This window comes from Manis pentadactyla, chromosome 1 (genome assembly GCF_030020395.1).
Source record: "Manis pentadactyla isolate mManPen7 chromosome 1, mManPen7.hap1, whole genome shotgun sequence".
NCBI classification, from domain to species: Eukaryota; Metazoa; Chordata; class Mammalia; order Pholidota; family Manidae; genus Manis; species Manis pentadactyla.
The window spans coordinates 131,448,144-131,469,594 of record NC_080019.1 but is presented as its reverse complement, the minus strand read 5'-3'; positions in this window follow the sequence as shown (position 1 = coordinate 131,469,594).

Genomic DNA, 21,451 nt, shown 5'->3' with positions numbered 1-21,451 from the left:
GTGAATTCAGAACATTTACATTTAGGGTGGTTTTTGACAGGTATGTACTTATTGCCATTGCAGGCTTTAGATTCGTGTTTACCAAAGGTTCAAGGGTAATTCTCTTACTATCTAACAGTCTAATTTAACTCACTTCGTGTGCTATTACAAACACAACCTAAAGTTTCTCTTTTTTTTTTTTCCTCCTTTTTCTTCATCCTCCATTCTTTGTATGTTATGAATCATATTCTGTGCTCTTTGTCTATCCCTTAGGTAACATCTATTTAACCTTAGGAATACTTCCATCTATAGGAGTCCCTCCAAAATGTACTGTAGAGGTGGTTTGTGGGAGGTAAATTCTCTCAACATTTTCTTATCTGAAAATTGTTTTATACCTTCTTCAAGTTTAAATGATAACCTTGCTGGGTATAGTATGCTTGGTTCAAGGCCCTTCTGTTCCATTGCATTAAATATATCATGCCACTCCCTTCTGGCCTGTAAGGTTTCTGTTGAGATGTCTAATGATAGCCTGATGGGTTTTCCTTTGTTTCTGATCTTTTTCCCCTCTCAAGCTGGTTTTAAAAGTCTGACTTTAACCTTGATATTTGCCATTTTAATTATTATATGTCTTGATGTTGTCTTCCTTGGGTCCCTTGTGTTGGGAGATCTGTGCAGTTCCATGACCTGAGAGACTATCATCTTCCCCAAATTGGGGAAGTTTTCAGTTATTACCTCCTCAGTGACAGTTTCTATCCCTTTTTTTTCTCTCTCTTCTTCTTCTGGTGCCCCTATAATACAAATATTTTTCCATTTGGATGGGTCACACAGTTTTCTCAATATTCTTTCATTCTTAGAGATTCTTTTTTCCTTTGCCTCAGCTTCTCTGTATTCTTCTCTAATTTCCATTCCATTTACCATCTCTTCTACTACATCTAATCTGTTTTTAAATCCCTCCATTGTATGTTTCATTTCAGATATGGAATTTCTTAATGATTGAATCTCTGACTTAAATTTGTTCCTGAGTTCTTGAATATTTTTCTGTACTTCCATAAGCATGTTTATGATTTTTATTTTGAACTCTCTTTCAGGCAGATTGGTAAGTTCAGTTTCATTAGGCTCTTTTTCTGGAGTCTGTGAGATTTTGGTCTGAACCATGTTCTTTTGACATTTCATAATTCTGTGTGGTGCCCACTAGTGCCCAGAAGCTCCAGTCTCTGGAGCTGCTTAGCCCCTAGAGTGAGGTTGGGGGTGGTAGGGGAGCAGAGCTGGTGCCTGGGAGGAGGAAAGATCTGTTTCCTGATTCCCATCTGCGATGCCTGTCTCCAGTGTCAGAGCCGGTGGGCCAAGCACACAGGTGTAAGCCTCTCAGCTTTGCATCTATAGCTGTTGTAGGTTGCACCTCTCTCTGGCTGGCCTGACACCACCGCAGTGATTGCCGGTTTGCGAACTGGTGCCAGCAGGTCAGGAAGAAGGTACAGCAGGCTGCGTGTCACAGTGAGGGGCTTCAGAGCAGAGTATGCAGCCAGGGGGATAGGGCACCTGAAGCTCCTCAAAGTTCCCAACCAGCTGGGCCAAGTGCACCCAGACAATCTTGTCCAGCTCTCCCCTCCCCGGCACAGCAAGCTCCATGCAAACCCTGCCCCTTCAGCAGCCCTCTCACTGCTAGGAAGCCTCTCAAGCTGCCTGCCTTTCCCTTGTCCCACAGTGGCCAGGTGTGGATCCCCTCCTCCACAAATGCCCGCAATTTGTCTCTCAAGCACTCCACCTGTCTGAGCTCCCCATCATCCAGAGCAACACACAGTGTAGGTTTCTGCTCTCAAAGCAGACTTCCAGGACTATATGTTCATCAGTTCTAGGCTTCCACCTCCTCCCCTGCTCTGTTTCTCTTCCTCCTGCTGGTGAGCTGGGGTGGGGGAAGGGCTTGGGTCCTGCCTGATTAAAGCTTTCGTACATTACCCTGTGTTTGTGAGGTCTGCTCTGTTTGTGAGGTCTGCATGCAGTCTGGTTCAGCCTTCTTTCTTGTTGCTGTTTTAGGGTTAGTTGTAGCAATTAACTATATTTTCATACTATTTGTGGTTTTGGGAGGAGTTCTCTGTCTCACCTCTCACACTGCAATCTTGAATGTATGTCCTTTCTCACAATATACTTAATATTCAAAAATTTAAAAATATCTAACTATACTTTTATAATTTTGACGTATTTAAATATTAAAAACAGAAAGATTTATAATGTTCTATCTACATCTTTTAGGTTTTAATCTTTTCAGTTCTATTCAAACTAAAAGATTCTTTTATATCATTGTTGTTTGATCAAACTCTTTTGTTGGCATAAATACTATTATTCATTAGACAATATGTTACACATTAAAAATGCAAAACTTAATCATACAGACTTCCAGGGGTCCAGAATCTTCTTACATTTTGATTATTTTTCATTTACGTTGTCTGACCATGTAGTTTGATGGGCTTCTGCAATGATTTCAATTTACTTGACTTCTCTCTGGATACCTTAGATCTACCTTTCTAATGCTTTCTAAGGTTTATGTACCAAGAAAAATCATTTTGTAATTTTCTATTCTCTGGTTATGTGATCATCAAAGTAGATATTTCATCTAGAGCTATGATCCAAATTTTATGTAAAAGCTTCACTGATTCATTCTATATTCAGCTTCTGAAACAAATCAATTACACAATAAGCATTTTTACAATGTATGAAGAAAGGTTCTAGGAACAATTAAATACTAATCACACAACTGGTATATTTTCATTATATGCTATGTGAAAGACACAATTTTACCCCCTGAGACTAAAGCACATAATAATACAGAAAAGTTTCTGCTCACCTGGAGCTTGTGTTTTACAAGACTTAACAAAAATATAATAGTAAAGTATTATATACTATATAATATAAAAATATATTTTTATATATTTTTTAAATTATATTTTTATAATATAAAAATATATATATAAAGTATATAATAGTAAAGATTGCAATAAATGACAAAAAGTAAATAAAAGCAGGGTATGTGAAACCAATATTTTACTTTATATAGGGGTGTGTTGCTTTGTATAGGGTGGCTCTATCAGCAACTTGAGAAGACCTACATAGAGTGAGATTTGAGCACAGAAAATGAGAGGCAAGCCATTTGGTTATGTGGGGAAAACACTGCAGATGAAGAAAAAGCATAGGCAGAGGCCCTCAGGAAGGAGAATGCCTAGTGTATTTCTTAAGGAACAACTAGTAGAATAGTGACTGGATTAGAAAAATATTAAAGAGGAGAATAACTGATTTAAGGTTACAAATATAGTAGTCTGGGCAATGTAAACCATTGTAGAGCTTGGGTTTTTGCTGTGAATGAGTCCAGAGGACATTGGTCGAAATAACATGAGAAACATGCTGTGACACTCACTTTTAAAATATTACCTGGTTATTAGGTATATGATAGACTGCAGAAGAACAAGTGTGAAGCAGAGAAACCCTTCAGAAGATCTTACTGATAGTGAAGTAAACTATGATAGTGATCACACTAAGGATGTAAGGGTGGAGATTAGAAGACTTGAATTTTGGATTTATTTTAAAGTAGACCTAATAGGATTTACTGATGGATTCAATGCCCAGTGAGAGAGAAAGAGCAAGTATAAGAATGATTTTCAAAGTTTTGCCTTGGGCAATGGGAGCAAGGGAGTTGCTATCAAGTGAAACAGGACAACTGTGCAGGGAATAGGCTTGGTGAAGCTGACATCAAAGTCTAATTTTGAAAACGTAAAGCATAAGAAGCCTATGAGACTTTCAAGTAGAAATTTTAATTCATCAGATGGTTTGAGGGGCCCAGGGTGGAACGCAGTAGTTATGGTTAGTGATCAGTATTCCTTTTCTTGGTACATATATAACCAACATATATATTCATACACAATCATATACATCTATGCAATAGTATGAATAACATGATAGCTATTTATCTAACAGCTTTGGCAAACATCTCCCCATTTCCCATTCACAGCAACATGGATGAACCTGGAGATGTGTTTACCTTTTAAAGAACAACCATTCTGCTACTTTTTAGCTACTCAGACCACAGGAAAAATCGGAGGAACTGCAATTGGTTTTATGAAACTAACAAAAGTTCAAAGAAACAAACCCTGAGACCAAATTTCAGTTCAAAATTTTAAATAAAATACCAATATTAGTTATTAGAATCCAGGAATGTCAAGAAAGAAAAAAAAAACACCTGTCACCTAACACAGCTTAGTATATGCATCAAATATGATCTAATACTGGAAAATATAATGAATAGAATTTGCTTTATCACCAATTAGGTGATAGAAAAATATGATTATATTTACAGATGATAAGGAGTCATTTAATAAAATTCAGGCACTTTTTGCTGACTAAAAATGAAGAATAACATGAAAGTAAAACATTTCTTAAATATATAAAATTCCTTTATCAAGAAGGAAAAAAAACTGTATCACCAATAAAGTCACTTAAAATATTCATATTAAATCATTCATAACACATCATATTAAATATTAAAAGTTAAAATCATTAAAAAAAATAGGTGCTTGAGACCTCATATTGAATTTTGTCTTGGAAGATGTACCAAGTATAGTTAAAAATAAATAAATAATAATTATATATAAATTTGGGAAATTTATATCACGAATATCTCTTATTATTGTTAATGTAACTGTGTTCATTGAAAACACAGGAGGCTTAAGTAAAAAAATTCCTTTATTTAATAATAGATTGAGGTGGAGAGCTGGACACCTGGGAAGTACAGGAAAATTAGTAGTATTTGTTACAAAGATATAAAATAAAAGTGAAATGCTACAGGATATTGTATTTATGAAATAAGTCAAACAGAGAGAGACAAATATCAAGTGATTTCACTTATATGTGGAATCTATGAAAATAGAACAAATGAACAAAGTAAAGTGAAATAGAGTCATAAATACAGAAAACAAAGTGGTGGTTTCCATAGGGGAAGATTGTGTATGGACACTGAGCAAAATAGATGAAGGGGATAAAGAGGCGCAAACATCCAATTATAAAATACATAAGTAATAGAGATGACAGTACAGCATAGGCAATACAGTCAATAATGCAATAACTTTGTATGGTGACAGATGGTAGCTACACTTACCATGGTAAGCATTTTGTAATGCATATAATTGTCGAATCACTATGTTGTATACCTGAATCCAATATAATTTTGTATATCAACTATACTTCAATAAAAAAAAGTGAAATAGTCAAAAGCTAAAATAAGTGTATGCCTTTAATGCAAATTCAACATATCTAATGCAATCCAAACAAGTACAATTTTTGGAATCAGATACAACTATACTGAAATATATACAGAAGAATAAATGTCTTTGGAAAGAACAAGAAAATATTTGAAAAGTAAATGCAAAGGTGGATTATAAGGTACCACAATAAATAATAAATATTACAAAGATTCAATTTGATATTGATATGATAAGAATGGTGAATAGTTTAAGAAAACTAAGGAATTTCCAGATATAACCTCACATAGATGACATATATATATATATAGCATGTGTGTATGTGTGTGTGTGTATATATATATAATATGCTGTATTTTATGCAATGGTTAAAGTCAATGCTATTAACAAATGATTACATAGTGCTGGCACAACTGGTTATCCATTAGGAGAATACTAAAGCTGAATACAAACCTTATACATTGCATAAAAATAAAATTCAAACTAAAACATTAAATATGCAAACAGTTACATATTGTAAGAATATGTAGAAGGTTCATGGGCAAGGCAAAGGAACTTCTTAATAAGACAGAAACATTAATGCTATAAAATAAAAGTGAGAAATGTATTTTTAATTGAAATGACAAATTTCTTAAAGGAGAAAAAAGTATAAACCCAGGCAGTTAATAAATGACTAATTTAGGGCAAAAAAGCTTAAAGGAGATGAAAGAGATGAGTTAACATCTATATAGGGATACAGAAGTTAATAAGAATGGAATAAACAGCCTAATGGAAAATAGCACATGCTATATAAAGATGCAGTTCACGTAATTGTAACTTCAAAAATGGCTAGAGACTAAAGTCAAGAAAAAAAAGCATGAAGTTATATAAAACAGGTAAAGAGAATTTCAGATTTAAAGCAAATATGTAGTTCTAATGAATAAAGGAATAAGCCTCTTGTTATTCAGTGTTGCATCACAGTACACGAAAAACATGGTGGCCACAACTTTTAGTACTAAAATTGCATAACCCTTAACCCAGTAAACCCTCTCCTGGAAATCTTCAGAAATAAAGGATTCATTGCAAGGTGACATATCCCACCTGAGATGTGGTAAGGGAAAAAAAAAAAACTGGAGACAAACTGAAACAATAGAGGGTTAATTTAAAAAAATAGGGCATGTCCACCCCCAAGAACTATGACACAGCCTTTAAAAAATAAATGTGAGCTTTTTAAATTAATTCAGAAAACGTTTTTGTATTTTTAGTCATTAGATCAAAAGTATTTTAGTATTTCATTGGGGAAGGGGAAATTCAGCAAAAAATGGAAATAAAAATTTGCATTTAAAAATAAACTTACTTGTAATATATGTATTAATAGATGATATAAAAATGCGTGCATACAAGTTTTTTTATAATAGATTTCATCTTTTAGATCAGTTTTAGATACACAGCAAAACTGAACAGAAAGTAGAGTTCCCATAAATCCACTACATACCTCCACACACACAGCCTCCCCCATTATCAACATCTCCACCACAGGGATGTATTTGTTATTCAATGAACTTACATCGACACATTATCACTCATGTCTATAGTTTGCATTAGGGTTCACTTTTGGTGTACACTCTATCAGTTTTGACGACGTCTGGTGGCATGTTCTCACCACTAGAGTATCATGTGTACTAGCTGCAGAGACCTACAGTCTTATGTTCTCTGCTTATTCATCTCTCCCTTCTCTCTACCTCTGGCAACCACTGATCTTTATGCTGTCTTCACAGTTTTGCTGTTTAAAGGTATAGACTTTCATTTGGCTTCTTTCATTTAGTGGAATGTGTTTAAGCTTTCCCAATATATTTTCATGGTTTGATAACTTGTCTCTTTTTGCTGTTGAATAATATTCTGGATGTGCCACAGTTTGTTAATTCATTCTGCTAGTGAACAACATCTTGATTGCTTCCATGTTTTGGTAATTAAAAATAAAGCTGCTCTCAACATCCCTGTACATTTTTTTTTTTTGTAGACAAAAATAAGTTTTCAACTTCTTTGGGTAAATACCAAGGAATTATTAGATCATATGGTAAGAGTATGTATAGTTCTGTAAGAAACTGTCTTCCAAAGCAGCTGTACCATTTTGCATTTCTACCAGCAATAAATGAGAGTTCTTATTGCTCCATATCTTCACCAGCATTTGATGTTGTCAGTGTCCTGGATTTTAGCCGTTCTAACAAGAATGTAAAGGTACATGTTTTAATTTGCTGACAGATAATTTGAGCCTCTCTTCATAGGTATATTTGCTATCTGTACATCTTCTTTAGTATGGTGTCTGTTCAGGTCTTTTTCCCATTTTTAAATTGAGTTTTTTGATTTCTCATTGATTAATTTGAAAAGTTTTTTGTATATTTCAGGTAACTGACCTATATCAGATATACCTTTAGCAATACAATGGCATTTTTTCATAAAATATCTCCTTATTTAAAGATGAAACAAATAGCAGGGTTTGAGAACTTTACAATTTTTACTTTCATCTATCTATTTCCATCTAATTCAGCCATATTTGAAGTGCCATATGGCCCAGTTCTTAATGAACCTCCTAAAGTCTCTTGGAAGCCCTCCTAGCTTCTCAACAACCTACCTCAGCATCACGGCAGAAGGAGCCGCCATGACTTATGTTTTAAAAGAGCGCGGATATAAGGATCATGCATTCACCAAAGTGTAAAGCTCTGGGGACTCATACTTTTACTAAGTCTATTTCACTGTCTTAGAAAAAGGATTAACATTTTTCTAGTATAGAATCATAATTGGAGCTTCTTCAAAATCCATTACTTTTAAGGACAGCAAACAACTTCTGAGCACAGCAATCTATCTAAAGACTTTGAATTAGAGATTTGAAAACCATTCTGGATGATTTCAATTCTCTCCTAATTGTCTTTGCTTGGTTGCATGAATGTAATTTGATTAAATGAAGAACACTTTAAACCATTATTTAAAAGTGAAGAACACTTTAAACCATTGAATGACAGCAATGGGTACTGTTACAACGAGTTACATACATGTTCTCAAGATAAACAATAACCCTTTCTCAAGCAAGAGGATTCTATAGCCCCACTTATCATACATTCTAAATGTACGTGATGATTGGGGTGACCATCTGTGTTATTTATTTGGCTTTATACAAAAAAAAAAAACTTTTCCTATCTATGGCAAGAGGTAGTTTTGCACTTTGGGATAGTTGCCCACTGAAGCTAGGATCTTATACTCCCAGAGGGACCTGGACCCTCTTCTTTGATTATATTTCACAGAGATGGTTTGTATTACAGGTCCTTGCAAGAGACAATTCTGGTTTCTAGAGCTGGCAAGAGGCTTATTTAGCTTTTAAAAAGATTTACATACATTTCAAAGAGATGGAAAAAGAACTTACAACTTTTCTAAAGTATGTACTCTAAGAAATGGAAGTAGGGATGTGTCTTCCCTTATTTTCAACAGGGAGAATTAATCTCCTTGCTTTCCATTTGCATTTGCCTTTATGCTGCTTAATCCCTCTGAGATGATTCCAGGATGTATCCATAGACCAAAGATAACTGCTTGGCTTTGAACACTATGATATACCTAAAACAAAAATTACCACTTCTTCCTAGCCATATGTTATTTATAAAATGTGATATATATGTTAATTTTGAAGGGAAACATTCAAAATATATTATTTATATATTTTAAATGTGAATATAGATGTTCACTTTGAAAAATTAAAATAGTCATAAATATAGATTAATTATGTTTTCTAAAATAATAGAATGTAGCCATTCAGGAAGATAAAAAACAATGACAACATGAAAACCTTTATTTTGTATCCTTTAAGGATCTATAAAGCCATGTGAAATGAAAAACATACGTACTCAAAAGTATAATGGTAAAATAGTGCATTTTTGAAAGTTTGTTAGGGAAATGATAATTTAAGTGAGTGGTTATGATTATGCATGTAACAGTATATGGTGGTGAGGTCATGAAAAACATAAACAGCTATATCAATGTGCATATATACAGTTTATTCTCAAATGATGTTGCCATTCAATGAGTTGCTATTAATTGGCTGGCATGTTTCCTTACTATCAGGCTTATAGGAAAAACTTATTGCAAATAATTGATTTAGACCTGTAGTACATCAAACAAAAGCAATTATTACTGTTGGAATAAAAAATAAATCCAGAAACCAGAAAGAAAGTCAGAAACATTTTTAAAAAATCAATTTTTTGAACATATCATCTAAAAACTTTATAATTTGGAATAAAATCAACTCCAAAGAATAAAAACTTAGATTTATAGAAATGTAAAACTTCTAAATGTCAAATAGTATAAAATGATAAACTGAGGAAGTAGAGGCAATGAATACAATAGATGTTGGATTAAACTTTTAAGGAGATGTTATGGCTGTATTAAAAGAACATTGCTCTTTCTTACTCCTTTACGTTCACTGGTTTCTTTCTCTGGCCTTCCTGTGATCTCTGCTGCAGTAATATCTGCAGCCCAGCCCCCTGTGCAGGCACCTTATTGAGAGCACACACACCACCAGGCCTTGGTGAAGTGTTGCTCATTTGATGAAGCAACAATGATGAGAAAACTAGTCTATGTCAACATAATATTGCCGTCTACTCCAAAAGGACACTGATGAGGATGGAGAAGAATTAATGGCTAACATTTACAAAGAACTTACTGGACTTCCTATGTATCAGTCCCTGTGTTCAACACTTTGCCAGGACCTCCCAACAGTAACTTTGGGATGCAGATTCTGTCATCAACTCATCATCAATATACAGATGAAAAAATTGGGGCTTATCCAAGATCATACTGATAACAAGTGGTGGATCCGGGATCTGAGTCCAGTTGATGCGGGGCTGGGCCTGTGCACTGCACTGCCTCCAGAGCTGCTGCACTTGTCAATTCTCCCCACCACTGCCTGTGAGTATATCTTGGTAATGACCATTATCCCCACTGTGAAGAAGCCCCATGGCCTCTGCTGAATTTCACTTCGGCCATGCTTTCCTCCGAGCCACCCTCCTCCCCAGTCGTATAAGTCTCAATTCACTAAAACCTTAACACCTTCCTCATCCAGTAACTTTTATCATATGTCATTAATCAAACATCTCCTTTACTTTGACTTTAGTTTTCAGAGTTTCTCTTTAAACCACAGGCATAATAAAGAATGCTAAGCTAACAACAAACATGAGAGCGAGCCACTATGCTCTTCTCAAAATTTCCTTCCTCTTTGTTGCTCTTCCAAGAAAATTCCTTAGTCCTCCAGGGAGAGTCTGGGGAACAATTTTCCCCCAGATATGTCTGAATCAGAAAGTGAATGCAAAATGTATTCCAGATGGTTGTACAGAATTATTATAATAAACACTTAAAATATTTTGTATTGTATTGTTTAATATTTGTACTAGTTATAACTTAATATAGTATTAATTTAATTAACATTAGCTAATACAGTTTAATATAGTATTTATACAGGTTTAGGTATAAATTATTACTTATCTGGGAATTTTTGTCTTACTGCTTCTCTTAATCCCTAATTTTTTAGTTCATAGAGAAATAAATTGTCTAATTCTCATTCTTGTGCGCAATATTTGACAAGAATCTAAAAAGGAATTTTTAAAAATGTTTGTTATTGTTATCTTTTCAAAATGTAGCTACATGATTTGGCTTTTCAGATATAAATGTGAAGGATATAAGACACTCTTGTGGAAAGCTTGAATAAAAGAAAGAACCAGAAATACAAATACTTTAAGAATCTCATTGTTCTGTTAAGTAAATTTTTAAGAATTCTACCTCTGCACATGATGATTTAAAAACCATTTATATTTCTCATATTAATTTGAATTGTATTATTACTGTAAATGACCTTGTGATATTTATTGGGACCTATTATTTTTATTTCTTTGCAGATATGCAGCTTGAGTAGAAACTAGTTAAAATAGAGCAAAATGGATTTTTCTTTATCTAATACTGGAAGAAAGACTGTATAAAGAATATAAACATTTTTGGGGGGATAAAGAGGACTGACCTATGGAATCTCACCTGAGGTATTTTAAACACCAAATTGCCCAGACTTTGGGAATGCTTTGCTAATGATTCCTTTTTGAGGGTTACAGAAACAGACTACATTCCTCTGGGTAAATGTGGACTATTTTCCCAGAGGGAATAGACCTTTCAAAGGGACAGCCTTTGTGGAACACCAAAATCTAGAACCTAAAATCTTACTTTGGGAGATAGAGAAAAAAATCTCCTTCCTCCTTTTCACATGGAAAATTAGTTTGTCCCATAGGCTAAGAGATGGCCAGAAAGACCTGAGACACTTCCTTGACTATGGTATGGGGAGTAGGTAAACTCTCCTTTGCCAGAGGGAGAGATACAAAAAGCCAGGCCAGTAGATGGCCTAGAAAGAGACCTGTGATAAGTTTTGGATTATGCAGAATTTATAAATTATTTCTCATCATAATTCCTTTATGCTACTGACACCTCTTTAGTAGTGGCTCATAAATGAACTAACCTTGTTCCAAATATTTGCTGAGAGAAACTAGAGATACACTTGTGATTAAAATTTATTTTTCTGTAAGTGTACAGACGAGTTCAGAACACTGAGACCATTGTTTGGACAGAGGAACCTGTCAACCTCACAAGAACCAGAGACAAAGGCAGCTACAGGAGCAGAATAGAAAATTTGAATGAAAGGACCCACATTATTTGTTTTGAGCATGCATACACCAGAATAACCAGTAAAATCTCAGAACAAACTAACAGGTAAAACTAAAGGAGCCTTATTTTCTCAGATGAAAATGGGGTAGGTGCAGTTGAACCATGACTTCAGGATTTGGAGCATGTGCATCTAAATTTCAATTTTGCAAAGCAGCCCAAATGAAAATTATATGCAATTGCTTTCCAGTAATTTTCCTCTAGCCTCCTTTCTGAAAGGAAGCTAATATGATGAAGTGGTTGAATTGAGGCAGCATGAAAAGATGCTAAAGAATGGGACTGGAATAATGTATCATCTAATCATTTATAAGACAGTTTTACCTGTGTGCAAAGTAAATTGAGTAATAAAGTTACCTGGGAAAAAAATAACATCAGTCTCTTGACTGAGAATGAAGGAATCTCTACAGTAAAATTTCATTTCTGACATGGAGGAATGTCGAGATTACATAACATGAGTTTTGAAAGGAAAAGTTCACTATAATTTATGGATTGTTTTCCTGTGATCTATAAACACCCCAAGATATGAAACAGAAAAGAATGAGCACAATGTTATTAAAGGATGAAGAGTGAGAAATACAGAGAAAAGACACAATCACATTTGCAGGAAATTAAACATCAATTTCAATGGCTGATCAGAGTTCATATTTTTTAATAAAACAAATTTGGACTATACCCCTACTAGATACACTTCCATGCTGTTCTTTTGTTTTTCAATACTACTTTTATAAGAAATTTCCCCTTTCCAATTCCCTGTGCTTTATTTGAAACAATCAGTCAGGACATCACACCCTTCTCCCAACCCAAATGCACACACAGTAACAGAAGAGGTGTGGCTGCCATGTTTTCCACACGGGCCAACCTCACTCGTGGGACTTTTTCACCTGAGTACAGGAATTCTGAGTAAAGATATATGGGATTTGGGATGGCTATTTGTAAGTGTTTCAATGCAAATGCTTTAAAAAATGTTTTGATGAGCTCTTGCATTTTCTGAATTATTAGTTATATATCTGTAATATACGTAGACAGATATATAATTTCTGATTTCTATTAATCTCTTTAGTCCTGTAAAAAATATATCTTTCTAATAACTGCTATTTTCTTTTTCTAGAATTTCCCACAGGCTAGTTCTATAGCTCGAAATCAAATTACCCTATTTAATAGAGAACACAATACAAATGCTATCAGAAACTCAGAAGGACAAACTTAGAGTTTGTCTTTTATGCATTTCTTGTGAATAGTGTACTTCAGGCAATAGAGTGCTATGTAAATACCCACAAAATCATAGTTTAAGACCAAATATGATAATTTATTGCATGCAAATAATTATGCATATATATGCATATATATGATTTTACACTATATGTATATGATTTTGTATATATACACACATATAGATATATGTACATGCATAAACAACTCGTTTTCCTTTAGGAATGAGAATAAAGTCATGTTTCAAGTGGGAATTGAAAAGGAATTTGTCATTGGAGACATTTGCTAGAACCTGAATAATCAGAGAAACTGGCAAAGGTTGTTCTTTCAAAGAACAAACTTTCAAAGTTTGCATTTTTTAGGAAAAAAAAAAGTCTTTTTCTAGCTTGTACAACTGCAAAAGATTACAAGACAGAATTATATTATGAAAGTATTTCACCATTATGCTCTCTAATGCCTGGTCAAAATATATTATTTTTACAAATTCAAAGAGGATAGATATTTTCTTATATAATGTTTCCTGAATTTTCCCACATTCAGCTCCTTTCCAATTTTTTTTAAGAGCCAATGTCATTATGGAAAAGTAAACCTTTTTCTTAAACCACCTTCAAGCATTTCACCTTCGACAACCATCAATATGTTCTCTGTTGTATAAATTTAAGATTCCACATAAATATGACATCATAGATACATGTCTTTCTTTGGCTAATTTTTTTTCACTTACCATAATACCTTCAAATTGTATCCATGCTGTTGCAAATGAAAAGATTCCCTTATTTTTTATGGATGAATGATATTCCACTGTGTGTGTATATACCACATTTTCTCTATCTATCAATCCATTGATGGACACTAAGGATGACTATTATAAATAATGTCACAATTAACATAAGGGGATACAGATATCTTTTTGACTTAGTGTTTTAATTTCCTTCAGATAAACACCCCAAAGTGAATTTTCTAGATGATATGGTAGTTCATATGGTATGTTCATATTTTTTGAGGAACCTCCATACTGTTCTCCATAGTGGCTGAACCTATTATACATTCCCCCTAATAATGCATGAGGGCACCCTTTCTCTTCACCCTTGTCGTCAACTTCGGGAGGCTACCTGCATTCCATGTGGTCCTTTTCTTCATCTTCAAACTACATCATTCCTACCCCTATTCACATCACCATCCTTCTTTCTGACTTTAATATTCTCACCTGCCTTTTATAAGGACCTTGTGGTTATATTAGGGTATGTGGGATAATCCAAGATTATCTCACATCTCAAGACTCTTAATAAAATCATATCACTAAGTCCCTTTTGCGAAATAATGTAATACACTCAGAGGTTATAGGGTTTAGGACCAACTTTGGAGAGCTTTTATTCAGTTTATTATATTACTTCTAACCTTAAAGTGGTGTAATATAAAAGTAGGCTACACAAATCATCAAAGCAAAAATGAATTTTAAAATATCACCACAGTGTGAGAATGAAGTCAACAGAATTCTATTTAAATATTCCTACTTTAGAACTATATTTAGACTAAATCATATAGGAAAGATGTTATTAACTGCAAAGAAGTTTGTCAGAGGGGTCAACAGTATGCTGTTGCATGCATTTGCATAATAGTAAGAACAAGGGACAAAAATAATTTGAATTGCTCACTCATGAAATTCCAGACATTGGGAGTGGGACATAAAAGTAGTGAATAAAACAAGTGTGAGTAACTGGCAATACTGAAGAAAGAATGAATAAAGAAACAAATGATTGGATGGATAATTAATAGAATAAAGGAGTAATTAATGCAAAAGTAAATATTTTAAAATTTGGAATAAATATATTTTTATTTTTGAGAATTGGACATAATTCAGGAAAAAATTAGGAAAAAATCTTCAGTTTTTAAGACATTTGTATTAAGGTATAATTTGCATCAGAAAAACTGATAAGTGGAAATTTGTTAAAATGAAATATTTATGCTCTGCAAATGTCATTCTTAAGTGAATGGGGAAAATGGAACAGACTGGGGGAAAATAATTACAAGTCAGATGTGGAAAAAAGGACTTGCATACAAAATATACAAGGAACTCTTACAAAAGTAAGAAACAGTTAAAACCAGGTAAAAGAGAAAAAAGATACATAATCAAAAAAAGATATACAGTTGAGCCTTGAACAATGTGGGTGTTAAGGGACACAGACTTCCCCATGCAGTTGAAAATTTGAGTATAACTTTTGAGTCCTCCAAAACTTAACTACTAATAGCCTACCATTGACTGGAAGCCTTACAGATAATATAAACCCATTTTGTATGCTCTCTGTGTTATATATTGTATTCTTACAGTAAAGTAAGCCAGAGGAAAGAATATTTTTTTAAATTGTTGCAAATTTCCAAAACATTTACAATATATTCACCAAAAAAAAAATTCATATATAAGTGGACCTGTGCAGTTCAAACCCATGCTGTTCAGGTGTCATCTGTACAAATACCAAATAAACATATAAAATGATGCTCAACATAGGTTTGTATTAGGGAGATGCAAATGAAAACAACAATGAGAATGCAATACATGCATATCAGAACAATTAAAATCCAAAAAAAGTGATAATACTAATTGCAGGTGAGGGTATGGAGCAATATGGATCATTACTCACTGCTGGTAAGAGTACATACTTTAACAGTCAGTTTGGCAGATTATTTGTTTCATACAAGGATAAACATAGTTTTACCATATGATCCAACCATTGCAGGCCTAAGTTTTTACTCAACTAAACTGAAAACGTACATCAACATAAAAACTTGAAACTAGAATATATATAGCATATTTATTCATAATAGCCAAAGATGAAAAGCAATCAAGATGTCCTTCAATAGGTAAATGGAAAAACATATGGTGGTAAATCCATGCAATGGGATATTAGTCAGAAAATTAAAAAAAAAAAAAAGAATGAGGCATTAAGCCAGGTAAATACATCACAAACCTTAGGGGGATAAAGGAATAATGAATGCAAGAAGAAAGAGTATTTTAAAATCTAGAGTGAACATATTTTTATTTTAAAGAATTAGAAATAATTATCTTTTTGCGCTCAACATATAAGACATGTATGTTACCATATTGGTAAATGGGGGTCGGAAGCTAGCATGAAAAGTCTGCATATGATATGATTACATTTATATGAGATTCTGTTAAAGTCAAAATGATATAAAGATAAACAGATCAGTGGTTGCCATCAGTTTGGTAAGGGAGCAAGGGGTTTGAACAGTAAAGCCTAAGGGATTATTACTTAGAGGGCAGTGAAACTATTCTGTATCATACTGAAATGGTAGATACGCTACACTAAGGTTTTGTCAAAGTTCATGGAATTTTACAGCACAAAAAGTGAATTTTAATGTATGCAACTCAATCAAAATTATTTAGGAATTTGAGGGATTCTATCATGTACATAGTGACAAAAATATAGTGACAACAATCTGTGTTAATTAAAAAAAGAATATGAAAATGAGTGGCATTTATAAAACTCAAGGCAAAAGGAACTCTACATAAAACCTGTATTCTAGTTGATAAAATTATTTCCCACAAAGGTATGTGAATATACTGCAACTGTACAATTAAATAAAAAAGATGGTGGATGGTGGGAGCCAGCTTTCTCACTATTGGAGTGTGAAGTTATTGATAAGCACAAGGGTTGGCTAGAATGATGTGGTATTGGATTACAGTTGGATTCATCAGGATAAACTCATGTTTAGCTTAATACAGATATGGAAATATATCTATAAAAACAATAATTTAGTTGTGCATGTATACCGTGGTTAGCATATATATATATATATATATACTAATAGCATTCTCCAACAAAAGGAACCAGGGTTCTTTTGGAAATTTCTGTTTCTTGGGCTCATTCAACGAAAATACAAGATGAGCTGAAGCTTCTAATAGTACCAGAAACTCAAGGAATTGCTCAAAAAAAAAAAAAAATGCCACATGTGATAGCAGTATGTCAAAAGGATGCAAGAGACAATTGAAAGAGCTTTCAGGCAAAACTTGAATAATTTCAGTCAAAAATAAATAATGTGGTATTGTTTATAACCAAATTATAAAGTATATATGGATATGTCTATACTGATATGAATAACTGAATAAATAAATGGGAAAAAATAGATCTCATGCAAAACAATTAAGAAAAATTATTTGTATACACCACCCTCAAGGATGTGGATCATTATTCCCAACTCTTGAAGTGTAGTCTGATTTCTTTAAGAGTGCAGTAGGAAAGGGTTTGGGGGACTTTACAGAGGAGAAATTGAGCAACACTACTTAAGCCAAGTGATGGAAGGTCAACATCATGGTGATGTGATATCTAGAGGACAACATACAGTTATACCTGCACATGTCATACAGCTATGTCTGTGTAGTGGTCACACTGTTGTCTATAGCATGCATGATGGAATGGCATTTTACCTATGTGGTCTTCCAGCCAACCACTCCTAACCCCAATCTAATAATGAGAAAAACATCTGATGAACCCTAATTGAGAGATACTATACAAAATATCTAGCCAGTACACCTCAAAATTGTTAAGGTCATATAAAAGTAGGAAAGCATAAGAAATTGCCACATTCCTAATAATGTCTAAGAGACATGATGACTAAATGTGATGTGGTATTCTAGATGGGATCCAGCACAGAGAGAGACATTAGGTAAAACTCAGGAAATCCAAGTAAAACATGGCCTTTAATAACAATGTATCCATATGGGTTCATTTATTGTAAATGTATCATATTACAAAATGTTAGTAATAGGGGCAACCAGGTTGGTATAGATTGCAATTGCCTGAATTGTCTTTGCAACTGTTCTATAAATATAAAACTGTTCTAAAATAAAAATTATAGTAAATTAATTAGCCTGGAAGTTATGTGGACCTTCCTCCCTTGACTTATTCATTGTGTAAATAGCTTGTGAAGGTGGTTCAAACCATTAAATGATAAAGTATCCTTTTTGTTATGGTAAAATGTACATAATAAAAAATTAATAAAAATTAATTTTATCAATTTTTAACAGTTCTGTGGCATTAAGAACATTCACACTGTTGTTCAAGCATAATTAGTATTTATCTCCAAGACATTTATGTTCCCAAATCGAATTTTTGTACCCATTAAATAATAATGTCCTACTCCCCTCTCCCCCAGGCCCTGCAATCACCCTTAGAATTTCTGTTTCCATAGATTTGACTATTCTACGTAGCTCATATAAGTAGAATTTCTTAATATTTGTGTATGGTTTATTTCATTTAGCATAATGTCTTCAAGGTGAATTCATGTTACAGCATGTCACAATTTCTCTTTTTTAAGGCAGAATAATATTTCATTGCATGAATATATCACATTTGCTTATCCATTCATCCTTTGATGAACACTTAAGTTGTTTCCACTTTTTGGCTACTGTGAATAATGTGGCTGTGAACATTGATGAGAAATATCTCTTTTATCCCTGCTTTCAATTATTTTGAGTATATACCCAGAAGTGGAAATGATGACTTATATGGTAATTATATGTTTAAGTTTTCGAGGAATCATAGAATGAGAATTATTTTTAACAGGTGAATCTACCTGAGGAACACATACACTGTAACAATAAAAGAGTCTAAAAGAAAGACACTTCATAATGGAGAAAAGCACTCTCCAAAAAATTCCTGCCCTAAAGCAACGGAAAGCAGTGACTCAATATTATAGAATGAGTTTCATAAGATGAAGAAATCTTTTTAATGAAGCAAGATCATAAAGTGGATATGAAGAAACATACAGACAAGAAGGTACAACAAAAATGGAAATAAAATATGACTTTGCAGGCCTGACTTTCTAAATTGAAAGAGAATACTTCATGTCAAGTATTCTTGACTCTTAATTATAAAACAAATTGAAAATAAATTTGAAAATTTATTGAAAATAAAGAGAAGAAATTATTTGGACCTTTCCTATATAAAAAAACTAAGTAATTTATAAATACAATAATCATATATCAAATTTCAATTAATAAATGTACAGAGTAAATATATAGTATCCCTTTTAACTCCCCAAAGTATCTTGATTTGAATAATAAATCAACTGTTCATCTAAGCCATTAAAGAAATTATCAGCTTGGTCTTACCTCTAGAGCCATTTGCAGTGCCAATATATTGTAAAGATCTTAAAGGATTTCATAACGACTTCTGAAATTAATATTTTCAGCTTTGGTGCTCTGATGAACCAAAATAAAGTCTAAATAGGGCACATGAGTTAACCTGGTTTCCTCCTGAATTAATATACAGTCAAAATTCCCTTAAGCAGAATGAATGCTAAATAATCCCATCTATATTTCTATGTACTCTTTAAATTGAACTTTAATGGCAATAAAACATCCATATGACAATTGAAAAGTGAGAATGTATATGTGTTTATTTAATTCTCTTAAATCTTGTAAGACATTGTTTTATTTCCATTCTACTCTATAGTACAGTTGGTCTTTTCATGGTTGTACATTATACAAAACATTGCTAAGAAATAGGGAAATTGCCTCATTCCAGTTACTACCTATCAATATTTAGTGTATTCCATATAGGTGAAGTGAATTAATAATGAAGATATTACCTCCAGCCAAAGTAAGATGAAAGAAAATACAATGTACATCCTTCCTTCATCCATCACACTTGATATTGGACAGTACAGTTACCGAACATAAGAAGTCCACTAAAACTGAATGTCTTATCTTGCCTGGAAAATTCCCCTTTCTTTTACAATATTTTGTGCCAAATTGAAAAAACAGATATGATATGGGCATTTTAATTAGAGGAAAGAACATTCAGGGGACTCTGAGCTCAGACCCACAAATAACTGTGGGTATATTGTTAGTATAGACCATAAGATTTTGACTCTTATGGTTAGGGTCAGTATACATAATGCTATTGAATTATATATGAAAAATAGTGAACACAACATCAGCTTTACCTATTCTTATATTAGTCACATTCAATGAATATTTATCAAAGTTCTGTGGCTGGCAGTTTTCAGTACTGTATACCAGTAAACAAAATAAAGATTCTTCCAATTACAGAGTTTTTTAATGGGAAGTGTTGCAGAAAGAGAATACAGGCAATAAAATATTAAATAACTACATCATATTACTTATTATGTGATAAATGCCAAGACAAACAAAATTAAAATTGAGTAAGACATACCTGGATCTCTATATGCTATTTTGCAATTTCTTCTGAGACAAAAGTTAAAAAATAAAATAAATGTCATCTGAGGTGTGTGGAGTCAGAGGGACAAAGTTGGAAATGACTGAACTATTAATTAGAGTAGTCAGAATAACACTTATTGAGTAAATATCCTAAGTTGGGCACAAATAGAACTGAGAGCTGATAAATTAATAAACTAGAGAGATCATTTTTATTCTAAACATATTCAAATTTATCTATTTGGGTAATAAACAAGCCAAACAAAACACCTGCAGGCTGTGCTCTGTTTATGTGCCCTTGCATGTGAACTCAAATTTAAAATAGGAAATATCTCGGCATTACATCCTAAATTTAATCTACAAGCTTTCAAAACATTTGTTTTGTCAGGAAATGGCTACATGAAAAAAGAATCTTTGAGGCTAATTTTTACCCCTAAATCAACTCTTGACTCAGGGCAATCATCTAATGCAAGAGTTTTTGAGTTAGTATAAATGTAGTCAAAATACTTGTTAGCTCACTCTTGAGCTGGTGAATAGATCTCTTAACTAATCTCTCTGCCTCAAGGCTCTCTTTCTGTCTCTCTACCAGATAAACCTTTCCAGACTAAATATGTGATCATATTACTCACTTGGTTACAAATCTTCAGTTGTCTCTATTGTCTACTGAATCAAAGCCAAATGCTTTTACCCCTACCATCTCCTTTAACTATATTATATTTTGCCCCAGCTACACTTTTAAATAACATGTCATTTCCTGCATATCATGTAGACTGGGGCATTATTCAACCATTTCTCTCTTCTGCTATTTTTCCTGGAACATTAATCAACTCTGTATCATTCTGGTGAAATAATATCCTATCGTTCACTATTGGACATTCAGTCTAGGATAGTTTTACCACACCCAAATAATTAGCTTATCTAGCATTACTTTTCCTCGTCAGTTCTCTTTTCACAATATATTTTGGCTTGTGTTCCATTTTCTCTTACTGGTTTATATTCCTTGTGAGTTTGAAATTGCAAATGGAAAACATATAGTTTTATTTGTTTACTATTCACACCAATCTCAATAGAAAAGGTGCTAACATTTATTTATAAG